Consider the following 25809-nt stretch of genomic DNA (forward strand, 5'->3'; position numbering starts at 1 on the left):
TACTTTTTTCAGTTTCCATAATACCACAGATTTACATTTCACTTAAAGTCAAGTTATTAAAAGAAAACAACCTTAACTTGAATTTAGCTTTATGGCAACAGCATTTACTGTAAGAGTGATTATTTTTTTTTAAATTATACCTTTTTCTTTGCTTTCCTTTTGGTTGTTTGAGAGTGCTCCAGAAAAACTCTCAACGTATGGGATATAAGCCTGTCCCCATCCCCTCTGCTCTCTTTTCACATGCCTCTTGGCTACTCTTGCAGCATCAGCTTCACCAGTCCTGTTACAAAACGCCCTATAACCCTGTAACTAACAGCACCGAACGCTTCCAGGCACAGAGCTGTACTCCTGCTACTATATAAAGCAAGCAACTACAACCCAACTCCTGCAGCACGCACAAATTACCCTGACAAATGAGATTTTTTTTTTTTTTCTAACGTCTTTCAGAGACAGTAATTACTTGCTTTCACAAAGCAGCTTGACAGTTTCACTCCTGAACGGAAGGCTTGGTCCTGGAAAGCCTGGCAAACCTTCTCCTGACGGCTTCTTTGAGCCCAGCGTATTCTTTGCTTTTTATAGACACGGCTTCAACGTCACGCTCTTTGCTCTGCACCCCGTCGTCCCCCCCCCGCCCCCAAGAGCGTAACCACAGCTAAGCAGCCGCTTCTGAGACGGTTAAACTCTGCATAACAGCTACAAAAATCCCGAGCAGTTTTCCCAGCCGGACGGACGCCCGACCGCCTTTCCAACTCCGCGGCACTACCAGTCCGCGCCGACTTCCAGAACCAGCCCGCTCCCGGCTCCTTCACAACCGAGCCGGGGCAGCCCGGGGAGCCACGCTTCTGCCGGGCACCGCGGGCGAGGTCCCGGTCTCACCGAACCCACAGCGGCGGGGAGAGGACGAAGCGCGGGGCGCAGGTGAGAGCCCGGCTCCGAGGCCGCCCGCCGCAGCCGCTCGTAACTTCCCACCCCAGCGCCGCGGGGCTGCTGCGCGCCTTCCCCGCGCCCTTCCGCGGCGGCTCCGCGCCCCTCGCTGCTGCCCGGGGCAGAGGCGAGCCCGGGGCGGGGCGGAGCGGGGCAGGGCAGGGCGGGGCAGCGCCGCGCACTCCGCGTTGTCCCGCCGCGCACCCCGCGTTGTCCCGCCGCGCCCGCCCGCACTCACCTCACCTCACCTCACCGCTCCGCTCCGCGCCGGGACGCGGCGGCAGCACCTCCCTCCTGCGGCGGGGCGGAGGCTGCGCGTCCCCCCCCTCCCGCCGTGCCCCTGCACCGCCCACGCTCCCTTCCGCGGGCGTTCGCCCGCCCCCCCATATCACGCGGCCGCCCCTCCCCAAGAGCCAGCGGCTCCATCCGCAATGCAGCTGCGGCCGCCCTGTCTTCCTCCTCCTCCCGGCCCGGCCCGGCCCGAGCGGGCACCTGCCCGCCGCCCCCTAGGATCCGAGCTTACCCGCTGTGCAGCGCGGCCCCAGCCCTGCGGACGGACGGACGGACAGGCGGACGGACGGACGGACGGACGGACGGCAGCGCGCCTGGGCGCACGGCCAGAGCGGGGTCAGGGAGCTCCCGGCGCTGGTGCGCCGTCAGGGGTGTGAGACGAGGAGGAGAGACGGGAGAGGGGACAAGGGGGGGGGGGGGAGGACGAAAAGGGTGTCATTTCCAAAAGGACTTTTGCGGGCTGCTTCTCCCCCCAAACCCATTACTGAGGCGGACCCCTGGGACAGGGCGAGATTAATTGCTCTGTGTTATGAAGAAAATGATAGATGTCATTAATCAGGGAAGTTGTAAGTCATCCACGCTTGTAGATGGAATTCGGAGATTAGCCGGGACAGATGGCAGACAAACACAGCGCTCTCCAGGTCTGGCGTAAATCACTCAACTTCTGGAATTATTAAAGAGCCAATGACAGAATCTCATACATTTTCTTAAAGAGAAGTGTTTCTTAGGAAGATGAATATTCACTTCGTGTTATGAAAAACTGTTTCCAATCACTGTTACATTTCCCTTTCTAAATAATGAAAGTATTGGGGTTTCCTTCCTGGATGTCAGAAACTTCAAACCTGAAACAGAAACAAGGCTTTTCACACAGATATCTTTCAGATGTGGATAAGAAGCAAAGCCAGGCAAACTACTCGAGCACCCAAATCATTGCTTTAGTGCCCTTTCTGAAATAACCAGGCAAAGTTGTAAGTTAGTAGGTTTGCCCTGATACCTCCAGTAGATTTACCTTTACTTGCAGTAACTACTGCAGCACAATATTTTTTTTTTCAAGTTTTATTTGTTTTCATGCACTTTGAGGAAAGCAGTGAATCAATGCCACTTTTATTCACTGCTTCTAAAAGAACATTAGACATTCTGGGGAATCTAAATACTCCAAGTGGAGAGAAGAGCTTTTTTCATTAGTCTCCCCTGATTTTTTTTCACATAGCAAAAATGAGTTATGGTATGATCAACTCCAATCAATCTTTCATGGTATCACATTGACTGAAATGTCAAATGCTTGTCTAAATATAAGCTCAGCACCAATGTCTATGACTGAGTAATTGTGAGCTTGATTGCATGTCCTGCAATAATGTGATCAATCTACAGCGACATTCAGAATTTTGCAGAAACCTGCTCTATAAATTCAATAATAGCATCTATTCTATCACATAGAAGGGACCACTGACCAAAACATGGAGTTTACAATAGTTATTAAAAAAATATTCAAATGTTAACCTCATGATATGTAAAGTGTTTACCATGCTAACTAGTTTAATTTTCATTATTAAAAACTTATTTTAGGAAAATTCATGTTATTTTTATTAGATTTAGGAAAAGCAATGTGCAAAATATAAAAAGTTGGTGGTTTGTTTTTTTTTAACTTACTCTCAGCATTTGGATTTACTGAGCACTATACCCTGAGTAATCTTTAAATTGCTTCAGTATGTGATGCAGAAACAGTCTCACACACAAGTATCATCTTTCCTAACTTTGGTGCAAAATCTAGGAAAAAATAAGGTTTAAATTATTTATTTTTTAAATCAAAAGGGCAAAATTAACACTTCAAATGGAGAACCAGGTAGGTCATTTTTATGACTTAGAAATATCGCTATATATAATCAGAATAATTTAGGTTGGGGAGGACCTTTAGAGATGATCTAGTTCAACCCCCTGCTCAAGGCAGTGTAACTTCAAAGATAGATCAGCTTCCTCAGCACCTTGTCCAGCCAAGTCTCAAAAATCCCCAATCACCGAGATTCTGACTTTTCTGGAAAAACTGTTCAATTTTGACTACTGCTTATTGTGGAGAGTGCTTTCTTTTTTCCTAATAAGAATTTCCCTTGCTGCAGCTTGTGTCTGTTGCCGCTCATCCTTTCTCTGGGCACCTGAGAAGAGTGTGGTTCTGCCTTCCCTGTAAGCACTGTCTCAGTAGTTGAAGATGGCATTTAGATCCTTCACCTTAGCCTTCTTTTCTTCAGACCTCTCAGAAATATCACTAACTGTTCACATTCACTACTCTTTCCTATTCCTTTTTAATAAATCTCACTGAATTTAATATTATAAAGTAAAACTGTTATTTGTGGGAGTTTTCTCCTATCTCTCAGAGTATTAAAAATGGATAGCTAAAATGACTCATCCATCTTCTAAAAGAGGTACTTATGATGAAACCTACACAAAACAGCGTGGTCAAAGTAAAACTTCCTCCTAAGTTCCTATTTCTATCAGAAAGAGCAAAGATTCAGGTCAAAGGTATTTACATCCTATTTGGCCATAAAAGCTGGTCATACAGTAATTTCAAGGGTATCAGCAGCACCTACAAAGCAGACTGAGTTTTCCCAGGCCTTATGTAAAAAATGATGTACTGAATGTTAGGTTTTTCCACAAACAGTAATGACATTTGCCTGAGATACAGTTTCTTGGGCATATTTGGAAGCTAGTACACATTTTTATGCTCATGGCCTGTGCACAGCCACGTGGCTAGTGCTGAGATAGGTCGTGAAGCGAAGCTGTTAAGGACGGTAGCTCAGAGGGAGGTTGGGAAAGGGAAGAACTGGCAAAAAGAGTAGCCTAGTTTGAAACTGTTTTCCCTTTTGTTCACACAAGCTCTGGTTTGTCTGCCATCTCAGCAAAAGAGGAAACTAGAATCTCTAGCTCTTGTATTCATCTTGAACTCTTTGAATTCTTTACCAGTATTCTCATTAATACTATTTGTATTTTAACTTATTCTCCATTTCTCCATTACATAAATTAATGTGCTCTTTTTCTCTGCATACATATACATATATAACTTATCAAAAAATACATATAAGGTATATAATCTTAAGCATCTCATCAATACAGACATTCTTGTTTTAAAGAATCCCCAACTCACACCAAGAACAAGCAGGCAGGTATATCTGAAACTTAATATTCTGCTATAATGCAGAATCACCACCACATTCGGAACAGATCTAGCAGCCTTGCAAGGTGTGTTTGTAATTTGTTTTGTGCCCTTTTTTTCAGGCCCTTTAGAGCAAATCGAGGATAAGAAATGAAAAGAAACTGGCTCGTGCTCTGGGAGACAGTCTTTAAGAAACAAGCAAAAAATATCTTCTTAAATCTCCTAAGAACTTGTGAAACCTTTCAGAGGTTTTGTAATGATGAAAAAAATACAAGGGAAAAAATCTTCCCCAAGGGACTTGACAAGAGAAAATACGTGTTCATAGTCAAGGAGCTAAACAATTCAACAAATTGGAATGGGATAAGGAAGCTTTCACCTCAGTTCAGCAAAGCTGTGAGAAATTGACTGAGTTGTTACTATTTTACATATTCTATGCCTTATGTGACATTAATTAGTTTTTTTCAGTGGGCAGAAGTCTACCCAAGAAATCACCAGCACAGCAGACCCTAATTGGAATTCCTGTTCACAGTCTGTGCAGAAAGCATTAATTTTCTAGCACCATGTGGACACAGCACACACAACCATACCACTGATTACATGGAAACGTTTAAGGCAAAAATGACGGTGAAGTGCAGACAGACTTACACTGCCCATGCCTATGATGCAACACAGCACTTATCTGCTCTTTTCCAAACCATTGTCTTCTAGCCTTTTTTTTAAATAAGACAGAAGTTATCATTGAATAAATGTATTTTTCCTTCCTCTATTTGAAATGTTATTCCCAACGCAAAGTCAAAATTCTGTTAATTTTTTTTTATTCAAGGACTATTCCTTACAACAACAAGCAATAGAGCAGTTTGAAGGCACTCCCTTGGTATTTTGACCACACATCCTAAAGCAGAAGAAACACAAAAGGGTATTTAATTTTCCATCTATTTAGGGATACCTCTGTTTTTGCCTCAGAAACAAAACTGTCTTGTGTCATATCTGAAATATCCAAACTGGAAGACCTTCCATCTGTTAGCTTTCCTAACAGATTTACATCTTTGAAAAGGCTCCTGCTGAAGAATTTTCTTTTCCTAGAACATCAGTTGAATTGTTAACAGTGCACTGGATCTACTAGAAATAGATTATAAGAAATATACTTGAAGGGAAGCAGGTGTTGGACATTCCTGTCCTGTACAAATCCGTTTTTCTGTGTATCCCCTAAAAACTGAACACTTGAAAGTACTGGAATATAAATTGCTTACTGAGGAAAGTTCTGCCATGCCATAAAGGCTTGCCTTGGAAGAACTGAAATTTGAATCAGGTTTTAAGAGAGTTATCATGACATTTTATATCTACCACTAACTGCAGCAATACTATGAAGATCAGAGCAACAAATATTTCCAGCTGTCAAGAGTAAGAAAACTGGAAAGCTTTGTAGGGACAGGAGGAAAGACTGGAGAGCACCTGGAGGGAAAGGGGGAAAGAAGATCCTGAAATCATATTGCCCAGAATAAGGAAGGGCACAAGGGCAGAACAGTGATGGGGTGCACAAATTGGCTGCTGGAAGCTAAGAGTGACTTTTATGTAACTAAAGCAAGAAAATGTTTTCAGGGCAGAACTAGCTAATTTTTTATTTTTTTAATCCACATGGGGATTTAGCTTCTCAGGTAAATTTATTTTGCCTAAGGCCTGCAAGCTTTCCTGTTAAAAGCTCTGTGCAATAAGCAGTGAAATTTTTTTTCAGATCAATGAGGTTAATAGGACCATTCCAACACTTCACAGTTAAGAAATTGAAAGAGAAAATAAAGTTACAAGCATCCACTTCAATTTATATCTATGGTCCTCTGTGCTTGCCATGCCAATAAACAATGTGGTCTCTTGAAGGAAATCTTACTATTATACTGTCACTCATGACAAAGTATTTTGGGTACTTTCCTATGAATAGGACAGGATGGCATACAGCTGTTGCAGTAGACCCATAGGAATGTCAATTGTCAGTCATGAGATAGGACAGTTCAAAATCTACCCTATCTTATAGGGGTAGGGTATATGGAGTATAGAAATCCCCGTGCAGAAGACTGTATTGTTACAATGCAGCAAAGCATCCATTCATTCTTCCTGCTGAGTTCTCCAAACTGTAGCTAATCTAGGTGTACTTAAGGATACTCACTGAACCTTTTTTTTTTCTCAGTAGTGTATTTTAATGGAAATGACTTTCAAAACATGTGAGAGCTCTCGTGTGTACACATATTTTTAGGCAACATATCTAGTTCTTTATAAATACGAATTACTGTCAGATTTTTAAAACTATTAGAGAAATGTTATTAATTTCATGGAAAACTCAATGTATTTTTACAAAGGGATATATATCCCTGATCATCTGTATTCCACAGGAGGGGAGAAAATAGGTTGTTTCATGCCAAGTTAACATCAGTATTTTAACCCTCTTCTCCCTTGCTTTAAGATGAAGGTACAAGGAGTGTGAGGAGAACATTCCAGTCCTGAATTCATGCTCCTGGAACACACTCTGCCCTGGACTCCCTGCTTTTCTTTCACCAGTACTTACCCGGAAAGTTGAAACTCTATCATTCACTGTTCATCCAATATATACCAAACAAAAGCATGTCAGCTTTAGCATTATAAAAGCTGATTTATGAAAACAAAAACCTTTATTGCACACCATTATTACCCTTGTAATGCCTATATGAAACCCCAGCCAGATATTACCTTTATTAATGATAATGGACCTTCTTAACATTAGTTAACTACTAAATAGAAGAGTATTTTCTTGCCAGTTATGATGTTTGCACTAGAATTAAACTGACAAAGGATAATTTACTGAAACATTCTTCTTTTTTTTTTTTTTAGTATAGTTTGGAGACTAGAGAAACTCCAGGGAGCTGGCAATTCAAAATATAAAGGTCAGTTTCTGTTAATGAAAGCAGAATATACATAGAAGGAAGGAATTGTCATGAAAAGCTGGCCTGCTGTGGACTAATTGCTCATTACTCTCATCATCCCTTAGGAAACACGTAGCTAATCCTATTTCAAGACATACAGCATAGCTGAAATTTAGGCAGAATGAACAAGGCGTGAATCTGCTACAAAGGGCCATATATCAAAGGTACAAAGGACCTGATTCATAGCTAAATCAGGAACAGTAAAAATCCAGTCTGGCTGAATAAGACTGGGGAGACTTTCCTGGAGTTGCCTGTAGAGAGCTAAAAACGTATCCCCAACAGCATCTTTAAGTGTGCTGCAAGAAATCAGTAATTTATCAGTAAGAACAAATATAACATCACTCATTCTAGCCCTAGCGATGTACTACCTTTCTCTCAAGGGAGCCCCCTTACATAGCTATACGGAGTAAGATCATGAGCTTTGGCCCTGGGACTAGAAGCAGCGTGGTGAGAAAAGATCTCCTAGGCTTTCATTTGTTTCAAATTTAAGCCATAAATTCATACTGAGTTTTTTCAAGTGGAAAAAATGCATGATTTCTATGCAGACACTATGTAAGTAGCATATGTTTTACATAAAAGATTTATAGGATCCAGTCTGGCAACAGAGAGGTTTATGGGGTCTTTTCATTCACTAAAAGCAGGTACCAGGTGATCCTATGACTAACACACATGAACTGAACATGACCACTACAAGTGGTCATTTTTTAATGCACTACAATCTAAACAACATCATTTTCAATTTTAAACTTCATATGTCCTTTTCTGTGTTGGATTGCTCAGGTATGGCCAAATGCAGGCTGCACCTTACTGTGATTTTGGCTTAGAAAAATAGAAACATCATTGTTCCAAGGGACAGGATCAAGAGATGGTGTGCCTGTCAAAGGAATTATTTTCCACAGTGAGTTTTCCGTTTGCTCTTTATCATCAGTTTTACTGTGATGACACTTTTTTTTTACAAAAGATGACAATTTTCTAGTAGACTGGAATATTACATAGCATACACAAATACTAACTTCATAATTTTTCAATAAAGCATTATTCTAATACCTCAGAAAAGATGTCATGTTGTCTAAGCTGACTTGATCAGTGATACAGCATGAACTCTGCATGGTATAGAATGGTCTATACAGGATTATTTTGGAAATGTGGATATAGAATATTTAGCACATTTTTAGAGTATGTAGAATATGAAAATATTTGTTGTGGTAGTCTTCAAAGACATTTTACTGTCACACAGAATACTGTCATTCTTTAAACTGGTATCACATAAGCATTACTAGAAGAAGATAAATCATAATAAAAACTGCCCAGCAGAAATGGTTGCAGAGCCATGTCTGTATCTTCTAAAATCCCTTAGGGGAAAATAACTGTGCATATCTATTCATATGACTGGGTCTTCTGACACCTTAGGGAATTTTCCTTTCTTGGCTATAGAAATATTTGGTGGGGGATTTTTTTGCAGATTTTATTCAGATCAGAGTTGAATTTGTTTGTTTGTTTTTAAATGAAGCAATAAGGTCACAGCATCTAATGAAAGGATAGGTGTAGCTAAGAGGAAAGACAAGAATAACTAATTTGGCTCTCTCATACAAAATTCTGTCCACAAGCACTACAGCTGAAATCAGTAGCATTATCTACACTTGAGTAAAAGTGTCAAAAAAGGGATTTATAAAACAAATAAAGAATAGGCAGCCCAATTCTCATCTTTGAGGTTGAAAGCAAAGTTTCCTGTAGCTTTGATGAGGCTATTATTTCTTTGCTGCCATGTCTGATATGTATTTACATATTAAAAAGCCAGAAAAAATAATTAATGTCACACACATGTTTATAACCTAATAATACAAATTTCATTTTTGAGCTAAACTCTGCATTGAGAAACCTAATTATTTTTTCAGCATAAGGCTTTAGACTTTAAAAGCTAGTGTTGGGGGGGGGGGTGTAGTTTTGGATTTTTCTAGCTGATTTAAAAACAAACAAACAAAAAACCACCACCAACAAAAAAACAGAGTTAAGGATTAAAGAGTTGGATACTCACCTGCTTTTTAAACATGAAAGGCTGAATCCTTTGGACTCAAAAGGCTGCAAGACCCCTAGGTTGGAGGGGGCCTGGGACAAGCATTGCTTTCTCCATGGCTCCTAACTTTCCACAAACTGAACAGTAATCACTCACCCAGAAAAAAATGAGACCTGTTTGAAGGCTACATTGAATCAAAGCAGAAGGTTGTTTCAGTAGCTGGGAGCTGCTGGGATTTGGTATTTCAGTTACAGACTTTTATTTTACTTCCACTGGACACACACCACCTGCTGACAAGGTTGACAAACATCATCAGAAGCATGTCTATGGGCTCTGAGGTACACAGAGAATTATGCAATGATTTTTTTTTTTCCCCCAATAGAAAATGAATGTGCTATTGGGAGTTATATATCCTAAATAAAACAGGTTAAAGCTTTTATTCAAGTTTGATGTGGTTAATAAAGGTACTAGAATTATGATTTAAAAGCTATGAATATGATATTGGCTAGAAAGTAACAATAATTTTCAACTTTATATATTGGGGTTTTTTCTTATTTTTCTCCCTCTTATAATTGCCTCAGAGCTTAGGAAGTTGTTTTATGAATGTGGATAAAACTGACATCATCCCTACAAAGCAGACAAAATCCTCATGCAAGAGGCAGAAAGGAATGTTAAATGAGAGCTATCTGGAATCGTATCTTCTACTCGCCAAAGTATAGTTCATTATATTTTAGGTATTTTTAAAAGCCTTCAGAGCTATCAGTTTGTCATTCTAGAGTAATTGTCCTAACACAATATGGAGCGAAGATAAGAGAAAGGCTCTGGAATCAAGCTTAAATCCTATTTTCAAAAAGCACTTATGATGGCTAACTGAAAACCCACACTTAGACCTGAAAATTGGAAAATTATTACAATCTATCTAGCCAATAGTTTGAATTTCCAGAGAACTATCTGGCCTAATCAAAAGCTGTTGTTCCCCACCCCCTTCCCTTTTCTATAGCTGTACAGGGAAGAGTATGCTTCACAAAGCCCCTAGTGGCACTAATGATGCTATCGCTCCTTTTTGCTGAGCTGTCATTTCTCCTAATTATCATTTATATTGGGTTCTGCCACTTTCTGATATTAATATTGCCACATATATACTTTAATTGTTAGGCAGCACTATACAGTGCTTATTCATAAGAGAATTTCAGCCCCTTCGACTTCCCTGAAGCCTTGAAATGTTGATGGATGTCTTTAAGATGGTCCCTGCTTAATGCTCATTAACAGGAGAAGAGTTAGCTGTCCACAAACCCTTTAATTTTATACATGCAAATGTCCATTGTTTGAACAAAATGGATAATTGAGCACCTAATTAGTGAATACCTGCTTGCACACACAATTAGCCAATTTGCAAGAACAGATGCTGGCTTACGAATACAGCAGTTGCCGTGGCATGCAAGTTCCTTTCAGAGATGACTCCCTTTGACCTCTTAAGTTTCTAGTTACTCTCCTTTTCCAGAGATGATGTGGGGAGGAAAGGAAATGATACTATGTCAGGTATTCCCTTTAGGATTTTATACTTGAAGATAACATAGAAATAGTGTAAGGGGTCTTAACATCTCTCTGGAAATCACCCTTAGATCAGACCCAAGCACTGGCTCCATTACCTTCAGGGTCACAGTGTAACTGGACCAAGTGTGGTTGCTCACCTTTTCTCCTTCACATCAATCTTAGTTAAATGGAAGGCCAGTTGATTTAGCTACTAAGTAGTAAGTGTCAAGATCTACTCAAACTAATTCTAGGTTCTATAATATTATTACAGTAAATCCTACAGTTAACTCCTGCAATATATATTTTTACGACTGCTCATTTAAATCAGTAGGTCACTCTGCTATCATAGGTATAACTTCAGTGTTTCTTCTTCTGGAAGTGGGTTTAGTTTGCTTTGCTTTGACCAGTTCCTATTCTACCAAGGAAGTTTGCTGAGTATGCTTCCACAGTTTAATGTGATCAATTTCATTATTTGCCTTCAAAAGAGATACTTCGGTTATTTCACAAAGGAAGATCCCTCTACATAGTCAGATATTAAAGTATCTCTATGCAACAGATACAAAGCTAAGGTAAAGAATGGAAGTTCTCCAAAACATGAAAGCTAGGCCATCTGTTTGGGGAGCAGTATCTGTCTCACAGACAAGGATCTGCCAATGCATAATTCTGGCACTTCAACCACCAGAGCGTGGTCCTATAGCTTTCTATTGTTCTTTACATTACAATCAGACTAGTAGTTTGCTAAAACACATAGAAAGGTGCCAGTTCAGGTCACTGCTTCCCCATCACCAGAAGGAGTGCTGCACAGACAGACTTACCCATCAGGGTCACTGCTGTGCGGCAACCACCGATGCAGGCATCAGCAAAATCTTACTCTTCGAAAAACAGAAAAATGGAAACTGGTTCAATACAGATGTTTTGCCTTTGTAATGGAGAGGTGGAATTGTAATTAGAAAACATCCTGATCTTTGAGGAGGAACTTCTATCAGATGCTAGCTCTCTCAAAAAATCTTTCCACTTTAGCTTATCTTCAGCCTTTGCAATGACTGGATTCCTTACCTCATTATAATGGATTTATTACTTTCCTCTCCCAGAAGAAGTGGGAAACATCTGTTGTATTTTATCACTTTAAAAGTATGATAAACACAATATGCACATCTCTGGAACAAGTTGTTGTTTAAAGCAAATTTTGTTTGTGAAGAGAGGTAAGGGGACAGATGCTGTTAATTAGTGTGAACAGAAGTAGAGCTTCCCATAACTTTAGGCAGTACTATGACTCACTCATTTTACTAATAAAAACCTGATCAAATCTAATTCTGTTTTCTACAGAGATTAATTTGCTGATTACATTTGATTCGCCAGAAGAAGACTAAGAAAAATAAGTCAGTTTATAACATTACATATAGAGGAATGTTCTGACTTTCTAGGACTATATTTTTTTCGCAAAGCTTAATTCTAGCTTTCCTTTCTGATTTACAGAACTAAAAGTTGCTTAAAGCAGTTTCCCAAGTAGCTATCCTTCAACAAAGTTGCTCAAAACACCGGCTTGTAAAATAGAGATATTTGAAGGTATATTTTGATTTAGTGCTATGCGGTGTGTTTGCTTAAAAAAAAATAATAAAAGAACATCTACAAAGTACTATGCTGCAAAAATTAAAAAAGGGGGAAAATAAGAGTTGGAGGCAGGGAATATGGTGACATGTTCCAGTTCACACTTAAAATAAAAGCAGGTAGAAAACACAGGCAAAGTGGGTGCCTTACAGCCACAGAGTGACTTGGTGAATACTAGCCTCCCAGAATGGGGTAAAGCAGCAATACAGATACTTGCAACTGGAGGAAGCCATCAGACTGTTAGCCAGTTAGGGGAGAGGAAGAGCAATTTATGCACCAGTTAGCAAGAACCCCTAAAATGTACTCTCACCAGCCAGTAGGACACTGAAGAAAACCTGTAAATTAGTCATCAAATGGAGTTGCTATCTCAGGAGGGATGAAATGGAGGTCTTCTAATGTTATCAGATCAACCATCTTTCCCTTGTGAAACAAAGGGACATACCTGTTTTGTGCTCAGGCAGAGTGAGACCCTTCCCTCTGCATCAGCCAACCAGGTAGGCTGCATGAGAAGCAATTAATAAGGAGAGATGTAATCTGAAATGGCTCCTTTCCCCCTTTAATCCAGAAAATGGGTGGACCTATTTGTGAGGTGATAGTATTGACTTATTGTAATTCATTACTCAGATTTTAAGGTATAATCTGAAATTTTGATATTAATGACATTTCATATTTTGGAAACAATACTCTTTCTTAAAATACAAGACTTTCATAAAAATCTGGAAACCTCTGGACATTAATCTTCAACTCAGATTAGCTTCCAAGCATAAAAGGCTATTCTGTCCCTTAAAAAAGGGGTTTGTACTACACGTGAGAAACAGCCTTTAGTGGGATATAGAGCTGCAAGTGCCAAGCACAGCCATTTTCTCTAAAAGTCACCTTTTAACTACAAGCAAATGTATTCTTTATAAAGACAACCTGCACCGCATCTGCTAAGAACCAATAATGCAATGAGTAGCTTTAGCACATCAAAGATGTTGTTATTTATGCACTCCCCTTACGTACACCTGTTACCAAAAACCTTTTCATAGCTTAGCAACCAGTTTCAGTCCCTTCATCATCTGTTGTCATTGGCAGGCTCGAACACTTAATTTTTGCAGAGAATTTTAACAGTGTTCTTTTAAGTCCTGGGAGCAAAACAGTCACCACCTAATGGACAGTATGCTGGTGCACTACTAACTTTCATCTGGCTTTCTACACTCTCCCTCCAGCTGCTATTCAGCTCAACCATTTCACAGTTACATAAGACCATAGCTTACTTGGCAAACAGCAAGTAGAAAGTTGTTGCTGGTGTAAAACATTGGGGAGCTCATTAATTTACAAGAAAAAAAAAATTTTTGATATAACGTTTCAATGATCAAACTAACAAGCATGAAAATAAGCTCATTCACCAAGCTTGAGATTCCAGCTGAGTGTCCCTGAAGTTTGCAGTCATTTCCTCTAATTGCCCTAAGACAGTTATTTGTTATTTCCATGTTGTAGTTCTGATAATTTCATACCACTCTGCTGCTTCAACCAGAGAAAGATTTTCTGTTGATACTTGTACGAATGTCCACTTAGTTTCCTTGTTAAAAACAATGGAAAAAGATCCTGAAGAAATGCCATTAAAAGCCTCTTTTCAAAACCCAGTCCAAAACTCCTGTGTTAAAACATTGAAAGCTATACTTCAGTTATGCGGCAAAGGATGGTGCCTGACTCAAGGTGTGAAGTTGCTGGGAGATGGCTAATACATGGCTTAAATTACTTTATGAAGTATTCATATTCACTGCAGGGAAGTATTCGTATTCACTTTTTCCACAGGAAAAAAAAGAACAGTTTTCTGAATGCTCCTCTCCTATTACTTCCACAACATAGGGAGAATATGCCCTTATCTGCACTATTATGGCTGTTACATCATGCATTATATGACACAGATGACAGTCTATTTAGAAACTTTAACACCTGGAAGTCAGGAAAAGCCAGGATTATATATGCTTTCCTTGGAATCTGTACCCTGCTGCGAGGCAACATTCAAATCATTTATGACCATGCCCTCCTCACTCCCCTACCCCCGGGTTCCTCCTTTCCAAGTTAAGTTTGTCTTAAAAATATTGTAGGTCTGTGCTACCTCCACTGGGATTCCCATGATGCGTAATGCAGGTTCTCTGGAGGCAGTGTTGGTAAACCAGAAAAAAAGCGTATTTTTTTCATTTTGATTCCTGTAAAACTCTACCTATGCTAGGTCACCTTTCCTTCCAGTATCAGCTGTGGACTTCTAGACCTCTGAGAGTAACAAAACAGCAAAATTAAAATATAATTTAAATAAACCAGAGGAAATTTATCTTCTCATGGTAACACTGTGATTAAAGGATTTAATTGAATTATAGAGGCTTAGATAGCATGAAATGAAAGCAGAAATACATCAAGAATCACTGTTTCACGCAGAAAAATCATAAAAGTGTGTAATGGTCCACAAGGTAATATTTATCTGGGAATAGATGACAGAGGACTTTATGAGACAGAGCTACAAGGCATGAAGGATATAAAGTGCAATAAAAAAAGGATAAACTCAGCAGGGCTGATAAAGAATAAATATACAAATATTAACCCACAAAAAACTGACACACCTAGCATTTGTTCTTTCAAAAGTAAAGGTTTTTACCTTAAAGAATTTAAACTTCTGTGATGATTCAAAAATGAAACAGCCTGATATTAAAATTATTACTTCTGAATATTAAAATTAAATGTCATTTCCTGTATCCAAAGCTGAAAATACTATCTGCACAATCTACTTCATCTTTCAATTCATCTTTTCAGAACACAGCAGTGGTTTTAATAAAGCGCCAAAGGAAACACATTACAATAGATTTTACTTTGCATTTCTTTAAAGAAACTCATCTACTGATAACTCTTAAGACCCTCTCCTTGTTTAAATCTCCATTTATAAAGCTATGCATAATGACCAAATAGTATCAAAAGAAAGCATCATCTCCATCTGTGGGCTATTGTATCTAGCCACATCTCTAAACCACTCCAAACCACTGAACTTTCTGCCAGTGTTCTGAAAGGTGGGCTGCTGATGAATACAGTAAGTTACAACATCTAAAACTCTGGTCAAGGTAAAAATAGGTCAAATCCTATTAACAGTTATGCTTACAAATGTGTCGGTTTTCCACAGGTGATTGACTACAATGACACTATTCAGATGTATAAAGTATGTTTATAATCATTTGCAGCATTGAGGTCTGAGGTCAGTCTGCACACTATTTTGTAAAATATTAAAAGTCCCTTTGATTTATGGCTAACAGCCTGTTTTAAAATCCTCAAGACAGAAAGTTTTCTCCTAGTTACCAGATGCCTTTAATATCTTTAAAAGATGCATCGTTTATTTTTTGTCCAGATATTCAACAATTATTTTTTCTTCTTCTTGTGTTTCTTTTTGAACTACACTAAAAGATGACTCGGATACACATTGTCTGTTCAAGACTGGTTTTAGTTTTCTTGAGTGATATTTGTAAACTGATGACTGGGCTTTAACTATAGCTTTTAAAGGAATTTAATTGGAAGGTAGGTCATTACATACCACACATGACTAGACAGGAAGGTAGCACTTGTTTATCCTCAAATGAGTCAGGGCCATTAGTTAGACTGCTGTTTGCTGTGCAGGCAAGGAAAAAAGAATAATTGAGTCACACACAAATAAACTTCCATCTTTTTGAGTCTCCAGTAACAAGAAGTAATGGTGTCTCATTAAATCAACAGCTCATTCCTGCACTTACCTATATTAAATTATATATTCATTCACATTACCTACTCTGCAACAGTGTCACCTTAAATTATCTCCATATTCATTTTAAGCTGGATAATTTTATGGTTGTAACATTTGTATCTCTTAAGAGATGGGATAATCGAATCTCATGCTGCAGGCTGAAAAGGAATTGCCATGGGGAGTACCTCCCACCGCTTCAGTCAGCATCGCATCCTGAGGTAGGTCCACCCTTCTCTCTCCGCACCAGCTGCCATTAGCCACAGCAGGTGGCAAGATACATCATTTAGTAGGCATTTAAGCACTCGAGATGCAGCAGATGCCACATTAGGACATGCTTTTGGGATAACTCCTGGAGGAACTGAAGGCTGGCAAAAAAAAAAGGAGAAAAATTAAAAATAAAAAAGAAACAGTTTCCATATGCCATGGTATGGAAAGAAACATGCTGGACTCAATAAAACACATTCACTTTGTCTCTACTTTTGAACTACACACATTTGAACTCTGATGAAGAAAAAATGGACATTCTGGCTATGTTCAAGCCACATTAGCAGCACAAAAGGAAGAGTTCACACTTCATATCATCTTTTCTAAATGAACTGGAGTTCTCATATGACTTCTTTCAGGATTTTTGGTAGGATTTTGTCTGTTTGCTTTGTCTTAAAGCACATTAGAGCTGAACTCTTCAAGTGTAGTACTTCCCCATTTGATCAAGTCTTGGTCCCTGGTGCTACACCACTGTTTTAACTTAGATCTTATCCTTTGTATAGAGATACTCTTAAAAAACAAAAAAAACAAAAAAAACCACCAACAACAAAACCTTCCATATTCTTGCCTATATATAGTTATTTCTAGACAATGTTACTACTTAAAGGCAAGTCTGGAAGGAGGTATGTTATGAACACATTCAGATTTTAAAATTTTCTATAAGATTCTGCTACTGTTATTACAAGTGAAATTTAACCAGCTATTTCCCTCATAGCATAGATATAAAACTAGGCCACATGTATGAATGATGAGAGGTATGATTTATTTTTTTTTTTATGCATTACTGTTTCCTTGTCCCGTACAAGGAGCAAGAAAGTATTTGTGACTGGCACACCATATACCAGTCAAACTCAAAGAAACACGTAACAATTTTTATGAGGTACATGTTCTTTTCTGGACTTCCTGCTACTTAAAAATAAAATTGGTATCTTTAAGATCCTGTGCACTCTGAGTTAAATTCTGTTTCCACCTCAATGCAACCAGCACTCCTGTGAGGGGTAAGCTGCATGTACACAGCTACAGAGGTGCTGTTGCCTTTTTGTGGTTAACCTGCAGAGCACGGCCACTTCTTTCTTTCTTTTTTTTTTTTCCCTAGGGCTGCGTAGAAAGCTAGAGAGTGCTGCATCTCTTCAGCAGTATTTCAATTTCTTCAAATTCTCTTCCCTAACCTAAGGCCAGATAAAAGTGGAAAAATGGGGTAAAAAATGGTTCAAAAGAAATGAGGGAAGAGAACAGTGCAATTTGATGTAAAATGATTGAGCTGGAGATGAAATTAAACTTAATGAAATGACACTATCATTTACTTCAGTAAAACCATTACAATATAAAGTTGGAACTCAACATTAATATACCATTATTCAATACCTTACACAGAATATAATTTCATTACTGCTTTTTATGCCCACATAGAAGTAATGACTGCTTAGATCGTACATGTAGGTGCAACCTTTTTTTCCCAAAGATTTACAGAGAAATCAGTTGTAGAGTAGCCTGTGCACATTATTATATACTATTATACACATAGTGGTTAGATGTTCTTAGTGTTACTGAGAACCACCTAGCAGTGCTTCCTCTCATTCATTTTAGTTTAAAGCATAAAATGAAGTAGCTTTGGTATCTCTCATTAAAACATAGGCTAACCTGAACATCAGGCCAGTATTTTTACAAGACAGCTCTTCTGACTGCAAAACATGGAAAATTTTAGTAATACTTTCAGTTAAGATAGGAGTGCAACATATGACCATAGTATATTCAACTTGCATGCTCAAATTTGATCTGAGAGAAGAAAACCTAGGTCTTCATTAGCAGAAAAACTGAAAAGAAAAAAAAAAATCTTAATATGTAAAAAATGTTGCAAAGTATGGTTCAGTGCTACCTGAGGCTCCTAGATAGCACAGCTGCACTAAGACCTGTTTGCTCAGAGCCCTGATGAAGAGCAGAGTATACAGCACCGGCACTGCATCTCTGTCCCTAAGCACAGGGGCCCAGCGTGCTGCTTATGTCCAAATTAATATCTTGTTAGGCATTAACATCATGACTTGACTTAATGAATGAGTGGGTCATACCTGTGAGAGCTCCTTGTCTTCCTCTCCATATGGAGTTTAAAAATAGCTTGTTTGACTTTGGAATGAAGGTGTGACCAATGTAAGCAGGAGGTGATTTCACTTGAGAGCAAGCAATTGACAGTACTCTCAGCCTCTCAGCTATCTAACTGCAACTACTGATAAACTGCAGCTACTAGTTTCTTTTTCTCACCATGCCATCCCCAGGGCCCCATGTTTTATTAAGTTTCTTTGGAGTTAGCAAGTTGAAATGGTGATCTGTGGTTTTGGTGGGGTTTTTGTTGTTGTTGTTATCCTTTTCTGCAACGTCCTGTCCTGGAAAAGAGACTGAAGAGCATTAGTGTGGTACAGAGATAGGAAGGGAAAACTCAGGCTGAGGTTCTGCTCCTGAAAGCTGTCTCCTGATTTGTCAGCATTGTGTGCATCTAACTTACACCTCGTACACAGAGGGCAGCTCAAATTTGCCCCAGCTGCTTTGTTCTCCTCAGGTCCACAGTTCCTATAGTGTTACAAAATCCAAGCATGGCCCCAAGCCCAGGGTACTGGCCAGAGAGTACAGCCCAAGGTATGGATCGTTTGCAAGTTAGCCGTTTGCAAGTTGGCCCGTGTAACTGGACTCTTAGAATAATTTTTGCAGAAACTAAAGGGAGTCATGGAAAAAAACGCAAGGAAAAGAGAGGCAAAACCCCATGCACCTCTTAGCTAAACCTTAGCCAAGCGGGCCTTTGATATAACACAGGGTTTGCCCCAAGAATAAACCCAGTTCTATTGCTTTCTGACTTGTCATTCCACAGTCATGTAGCCTTGTGGCTACTTGCCCTCTCAGCAGCCTCCTGACCACAATGACACGGTACTTTCTAATTTATCAGTTTTAGCCTTGTGTGGTGCAGCTTCTCACTGCCGTTGGGAAGTACAGCATTGCTTACAATATATTCACATTTGGATTGCATTAAAACCTCTTTCAAGATACTATTGTCTTTTCACACTTGCGTAAAGTATCAGCATGCTGCCTTGAGTTAATAAAGCATTATTTTCAATTTCTTCTCTTATCTGTCTCTTTGGGTTCTAGCAGGCCTCGTCAGACACTGTAGCTCCTTTGTGCCAATTGTGACTCTAGAAAAGACATGCAGGCACAGAGACAAAGACCTGCTCCCAAAGAAGCACTAGATGTGGTTAGAAAAGGAAAGAGTGTTTTCCAGAACTATGCAAACAGTTCATTGAGCGAAGCTTGAAGCCCAGAAAATTTCTGCTCTCCAGTTCTTGAAACGCAGCATTTCTCTTGTTCAAGAGGAGTCTGGAGAGGCAGAAAAGCTCAAATTGCCTCATTCTTAACAACCTACAAGTTGGAGAATTCCCTGTTAAGCTCTGCAAAGGCCTTGCTTAGTTAGCAAGGTTACACAGCTCACTCATAGCTTTGATTTATGGTGTCAGGAGTTAACCTGATGTTACTCAGATTAATTGCATCACTTGAATTAGTTAGTTTGCTAAGACCAATAATCAAAATCCCTCTTCATTTTAAGGCAGTTGGTAACCTTTGCTTTTCTACAGACTGGTATCAAATACAACACTTTTGTACTGCACCTCTGTGTATGAGCCCATTACCTGCCTCACTTCAAACCTGATGCCCTAGAACTAGCTTAACTGTTAAACTGATGTGACTGATGACAGGGAATTGCAAAGAGATGCTGCAATGACTGAAAGCATTTGAATTTTTATTGTAACAGAAATTCAGTTGTAGCCTTGGTAATGGTGCTGTTTTATAATATCTAAGAAAGACTTTAAATATTCTAGTGGAAAGGCCTACAATTTGCTGCATCCTGGACTCATTAGCTCAGTCATTATTAATTATGATGAAGTAATGCACTAAAATGACTGTTCCCACATAATTACCCTTTCCAAAACACTCTCCTGAAAAACAGGTTCTTACTTTAGCAGCTGGATTCAAACAGCAGCTCCTCCCACTTGATAAAAGCCAGGGCAGAGCAACTGCCCTGCAAACATACAGGAGTGGTACAATGCTACAAGCTTATCTGCAGTATTCACAGCTCATTTGCAACATATGCCCTTAGCTGGACTTAAATCTAGAAATGCTGACTATAATTCCAGTGTCCCCTTGTATAGAGCCACAGGAAAAAGCAAAGAAATTATCATAGATTAGCCAGAAAATCCTTATAAAGGAAAGAGGGTAAAGTTCCCCACAAAAGTATAATTGTATTGCTAATATATTTAGCACTGAGGTCAGTTTAACCTTTGTACTAACCTATACACATTTTTGAGAATAAATTCATGTTTCTTTGCCTAGCGGCTGCTGTTGCTTCTAGTGGTCTGTATTGGGTTTCGTGGTCATATGGCAGCCCAATGGGGAAGAGGATCCTCTGAAATTCATGTTCCCTCTGGTAAGGGGTTCCCCTCTAGAGAAGCTGAGGGATGCTGCAGCCATCCCTCATCATAGCATCGAGGAAGGGAACTCTGACAGCGCTCGGCTGCTTCTGCTCCTCTACCCTTACCACTTCTCCATTAGGGGTCCACCAAAAGCCCCAAGCGAGGAGAGAACCTCTTTTGCCCAGCATCCCTGCTCCTGGCTTCTGACCTCCTTCCAGCCAAGGGTAGGAGAAGTCCGGCAGCAGCTGATGGCCTCTGGGCTTCCTCTCTCTCCTCAGGGAATCCAGGCTGCTCCGGTGCCCCAGCCCTCTCCCTGCTGTGGGTGCGAATGTAGGAAGTCCCTTTGAAAGGAGTTCCCAGGAACTCCCTTCCTGTTGTAAGGAGCTGCAGTCATAGCTATAGTGTTAAATTCAATGCTGTTACATCAGCAGATTAAAAATGCAATGAAATCATCTAGGCCATTGTATTTGTCCAAGACCAGTGAAAAAGGAAAGGAGTGGCATAAATAATGCCAAGAAATTAGTATGCTAATATTCTTTCTTAATAACCTAAAATGTTATCATTAATGTAGGTAGATGGAATATTAAAAAAAAACACGCTGAATTTTAACAGCGCCCTTTAAAATGGGATATCATCACCCAGTCCTGCCACAGGCTCTCCTGCTGGCAAGCAGAGCAGCAGGAACATTCCTTGGTGGAGAGTATTGAGACCGGTAATCCTAAAGCAGAAAGCTTGTTAGGGATCAAAAAGCCAAGTTAGAGGCTTTGATTATTTCATTTTGGATTTTGTGATTTTTAGATGCTCATTTATAATATAAGGAAACCAAAGAGAATTTTTTTTAAAGGATAAGCAACCAGTAACAGGAGACAGTTTCCCACACGGCACTTTTGCAATATCATTCTCCTTCATAATTGTTCCCTTTTCCTTTTGTTCAAATACAAGCCATTGCAGATGAAACTGTATGTCTGTCTTCTGCGGTTTAAACCTTTGTTTGTGCACTAATGAATCTGACTAGGTGTCATAGCAGACTCTAATGAGCATCACTCGCTTTCATTTAACTCTACAGCTCACCATTATACACTTTAGAAGATCTGTTGGTTTATTCATAGCAATCACTAGATATTCTTTTTCATTAGATAGATACTAGTTTTCCCTGTTGTGCCTTTCTTTATTAAGGGAACTATGAAATGTTAATACTGGCCTCAAAACCCAGGGCAAAAATGCCCCCAATCCTATTTGAAATGCAATTGCTCGTATTGTAAATGATCTTAAAGATCTGAGCACAAACAGCTTGAAATTTTCTTAATTTATTTATGAAAGAATGAGAGAAAAAAAAAATCAAGAAGGTGGCTCTGTATAACCCACTTGTCCGATTTACCTTATTAATTGAATTTCTTGTAGTTAATTTAAGCAGCAGGACTGCAATTATAAAAGCATCCATAAACAACTATTAAGAACTGTCATATTCCCACCCAGGTTCTTAGCTCAGATTTTAAACCCAGAAACACTTAACAATTCAGAGCTTGGCCCTGAGTCAGTTTTGAGAGGGTTTTGCCCTACTAAGCTGTCTTTGTAAATTCCTGACTCTGATAACTGGAATATTGCAAAGCAGCCCACATGAACTATAATTTTGAAGAATTTATTGCTACCATTGATGGTCAGGCCAGATATTATAAGGTTCAAAACACACTTCAGAGGGATAAGTCCTGAAAAGAGCTGAACTCCATTTTTTGCTAATGATGCTAGTCATAAGTTTTTATTAATTTTATATGATGTTTTGATATCTTGTAAGTTTAGAATTTTTAAAGAGTGGATGTAATATGTAATTTAATTTAGGAATTCTTTCATTTTTTAATTAAAAATGTTTCCATGCAGATTTCCTCATGCATTTTCTTCACCTTTCTTTCCTAATATTGAAAATTTGACAATTTTTAAGTAGTTTCTATTAGACTTGATATACTGCTATTTTAAAAAAAAATTATATTAAACTGTATACTATCTATTCAGCTCTAGGTTTAGTAGAAATGTTTAGCTTCTGTTCTGATTAAATACATAACTGGCATTTAAGTAAGTACTACTGCAGACAAAACAAAAAAACTTTCCAGATTTTACAGATCAAGTATTTTTACAAACCAAGTGTCGGTTTTCATACTATTTTATCTCATATCTGTGCCTGATTTAGGGTGACCAGCCTCTAAATTAAGATAAATGTAGCCATTATTTGTATTTAAATTTCATTATTCTGTCACTTCACACAGTGAAAACTGAAGAAGATGCATTTAATTTACTTGACATTACACTCACATCATCCTTGTACATGATCTGCCGCAGATATTGTATCCTAGAACATGTTGTAGAACATTCATCCACCTCAACTAATTAATGTTACTTTCTAGATCCCCCAATAAACATTTGGCTAAACACTAGTTGTGTTTTATTACGGTGCTGTAGTTTTACTACATAGCCATGCTCCAAGTACAAAAAGACTCTCAAAAGCACAAGAACCATTATTATTAGATTTTTTTTCTATAACAGTAGAGAATCTAAAGGGTAATAATGGAGATTATCTTCATTTCTGTTTTAAATATTCTAATTTTATTCTTTTGTTTTTTTGCTCTTTTAGGTAAATGCTGAGGCTGACATGTTATTAGATCATTATCTATGAATTTTTTGTCAAATCCTTAACAAATAAATCAAAATACAATATGATCAATTTATGTTTTACACATCTTCCAAGTGCTGCGACAGGAAGACCAACCTCTGCTTCTGGCAAATTTCATAATCATTTTTATGTTAAAATCTAATGACTTAGTAGGGTCAGCAAAATGTTTGGATTGTATGTATTTAATATGTGTATGTGAGCAAGTAACAAGAATTTTAATGCAATAATGTCGTTCTTATCTTATGAATTTACCCTGGTGGGCAAAGTTTTTATATAAACCAGCATAAAAATCTTTCATTTAAATGCAGTTGAGTTCCCCAAACTGGATTGTTGTCATCAAAAAAGTTGAATTTCTAAGCAAATAATAAAAATACATAGACACTTTTTCTTAAAAAAAATCCTGGGCTGATCATGCTGTTATTCTTTATCAAACTTTTTTCCTTATGCAGTAAACTTTCTGATAAGGACCATGTCAAGAACACCTGTGTAGCTTTAAGAAAATCTAAAACTTTTGGATTTGATAACAATTCTGTATTAATAAGGTCTAAAACATTTTCCCTCCCCAGTTAAACAGTATACTTGTGTTTTAATTAAAATATTTAAATTTGATATGTATGCACAAGTGTTAACATTCAGTCAAGTACACTTAGTATATCACAATACAAGAATTGAAAAACAGAAGCCATTGTAACTCAGGCCACTGGCCACTGTATTTGCTACATGGATAGGGCATAAGGAACAAATACTCTGACTTAAAGCATTTGCAAATTTAAACACAACTTAAAGAATATAAGAAATTATTTCTGCCCCTAGCTAATAAGAGACAGAATCTCTCATTCCACTTCCAACCATGTGGTCTTATTGATATAGGCAACTATAATTATTCCTGAAACTTTTTTCCCTCCTGTGCTTGCCTGGGTGACTATAAATGTAAAATATACTGAGCATCAGCGTCTTATAGATAATTATTTGGAATAAACGATCAATTTCTATCTGCTGACAGGAACACCACATAAGGATTCTGCTACAGCAAGATTAATGGCTCAAGAAGAAGGTGTACTTCTTGAAGAACCCGATACATCTGATACTGCTTACCTTCTAGATAGTCACAGCTGTAAAGTACGTTACCAGTTTCTCACAGTGGGAATGAGCAACAGGGAAGGAAATGCTTGTTGGAGACTTCAGTTCCCGATACTTTAGATATAAGAGATGGAAGACTTCAGATCTATAAAACATTCACAGAAATACTTTAAAAAATTTACTCCTTCATCTTTGCATGTATGTGCACTATAAAACACCAGATTGGTGGATCTTTGTAGGAGGCATTCTTTGGAAAATTCACACTCCTTTCAGGGTTAAAAAATAGGTGGTTTCTCAGGTGAGCTAAAGAATTGAAGAGATCATTAGTGAAAATCTCCAATTTAAGTTGCACACAAAATGTTCTTTTCTGTCTGTTTTGACATCAGCATCTGATCTAAGATTACCTTTCACCCAGACCAGTGTTCAGTTCTTAAAAGTTCTTAAGATTTCTTATCTTGTATAAGTAAAAACCACTTGGGTGGAAAAAGCCTCATACCATAAAAGCACCTGCTAACATGTGGTTTGATCGGCCTTTTGCCAAAACCAGGCATCATGAATATCTCTGGAAAGCTTCCCTTTACAGACTCCCTTCAGTTTTCTCTTCCTTTTTTTAAGCTTGATTTCCATTCTGTTCAAAAACTGTTAGCTCATAAGCTTCATATGTAATCAAAAAAACAATTTCAGTTCAGAGTAAACAAAAAAGAGTCAATGTGTTACAGACTAGGGAGAACTTAGGAAAGAAAATGTACTTGACTGACGAAGCCTTGGTTATTTATTTATATATCCTTTCACAGTTAGTCTGTCATAAGACTCTGAAATCAAGCTATGAGGCATCCAAGGCTGAAGAAACTAAGAAGTTTCTTTCAGTGTTGTCTTGTTGGTTTTTTTAACCTGAAAAAACCTTCAGAATTAGAAGGTAACTTGGCAATTTCTATACTTCCATCTTATCTATGCCCATATAATAAGAACTTGTTTTGTTCATATAAAGCTGCTGAGTATCAGAAGAATCCATTTCTTTCACTGAGTTCTCCATTACTTCCTGTCATGGTTTAACCCCACTCGCTCACTCTCCCCAGGTGGGGTGAGGGAGAGAATCGGAAGAGTAAAAGTGAGAAAACTCGTGGGCTGAGATAAAGACAGATTAATAGGT

The 25809-nt window shown here is 38.6% G+C and overlaps 1 protein-coding gene and 1 long non-coding RNA gene across 4 annotated transcripts in view; one reads left to right on the forward strand and one right to left on the reverse strand.

The window, feature by feature from the left end:
• Positions 1 to 1222, reverse strand: part of THSD7A (thrombospondin type 1 domain containing 7A) — a 297588-nt gene extending 296366 nt beyond the window's left edge. The window contains exon 1 of the mRNA XM_075049941.1: positions 1163 to 1222. The gene's annotated coding sequence lies outside the window, so the exon portion shown is untranslated. The remainder of the gene's footprint in view (positions 1 to 1162) is intronic.
• LOC142041298 (uncharacterized) lies at positions 590 to 23954 on the forward strand. Of its 3 annotated transcripts, none has more exons than XR_012653408.1 (5): positions 590 to 918; positions 7217 to 7269; positions 8089 to 8206; positions 16337 to 16426; positions 23541 to 23954. It is a non-coding gene; the product is annotated as an uncharacterized LOC142041298 (long non-coding RNA). The 3 variants fall into 3 exon arrangements; XR_012653407.1 differs by having other exon boundaries at positions 16366 to 16426; XR_012653409.1 differs by lacking the exon at positions 16337 to 16426.
• The last annotated feature ends 1855 nt before the right edge of the window (positions 23955 to 25809 follow it).

The sequence above is a fragment of the Buteo buteo genome, chromosome 2 (assembly GCF_964188355.1).
Source record: "Buteo buteo chromosome 2, bButBut1.hap1.1, whole genome shotgun sequence".
Taxonomy (NCBI): domain Eukaryota; kingdom Metazoa; phylum Chordata; class Aves; order Accipitriformes; family Accipitridae; genus Buteo; species Buteo buteo.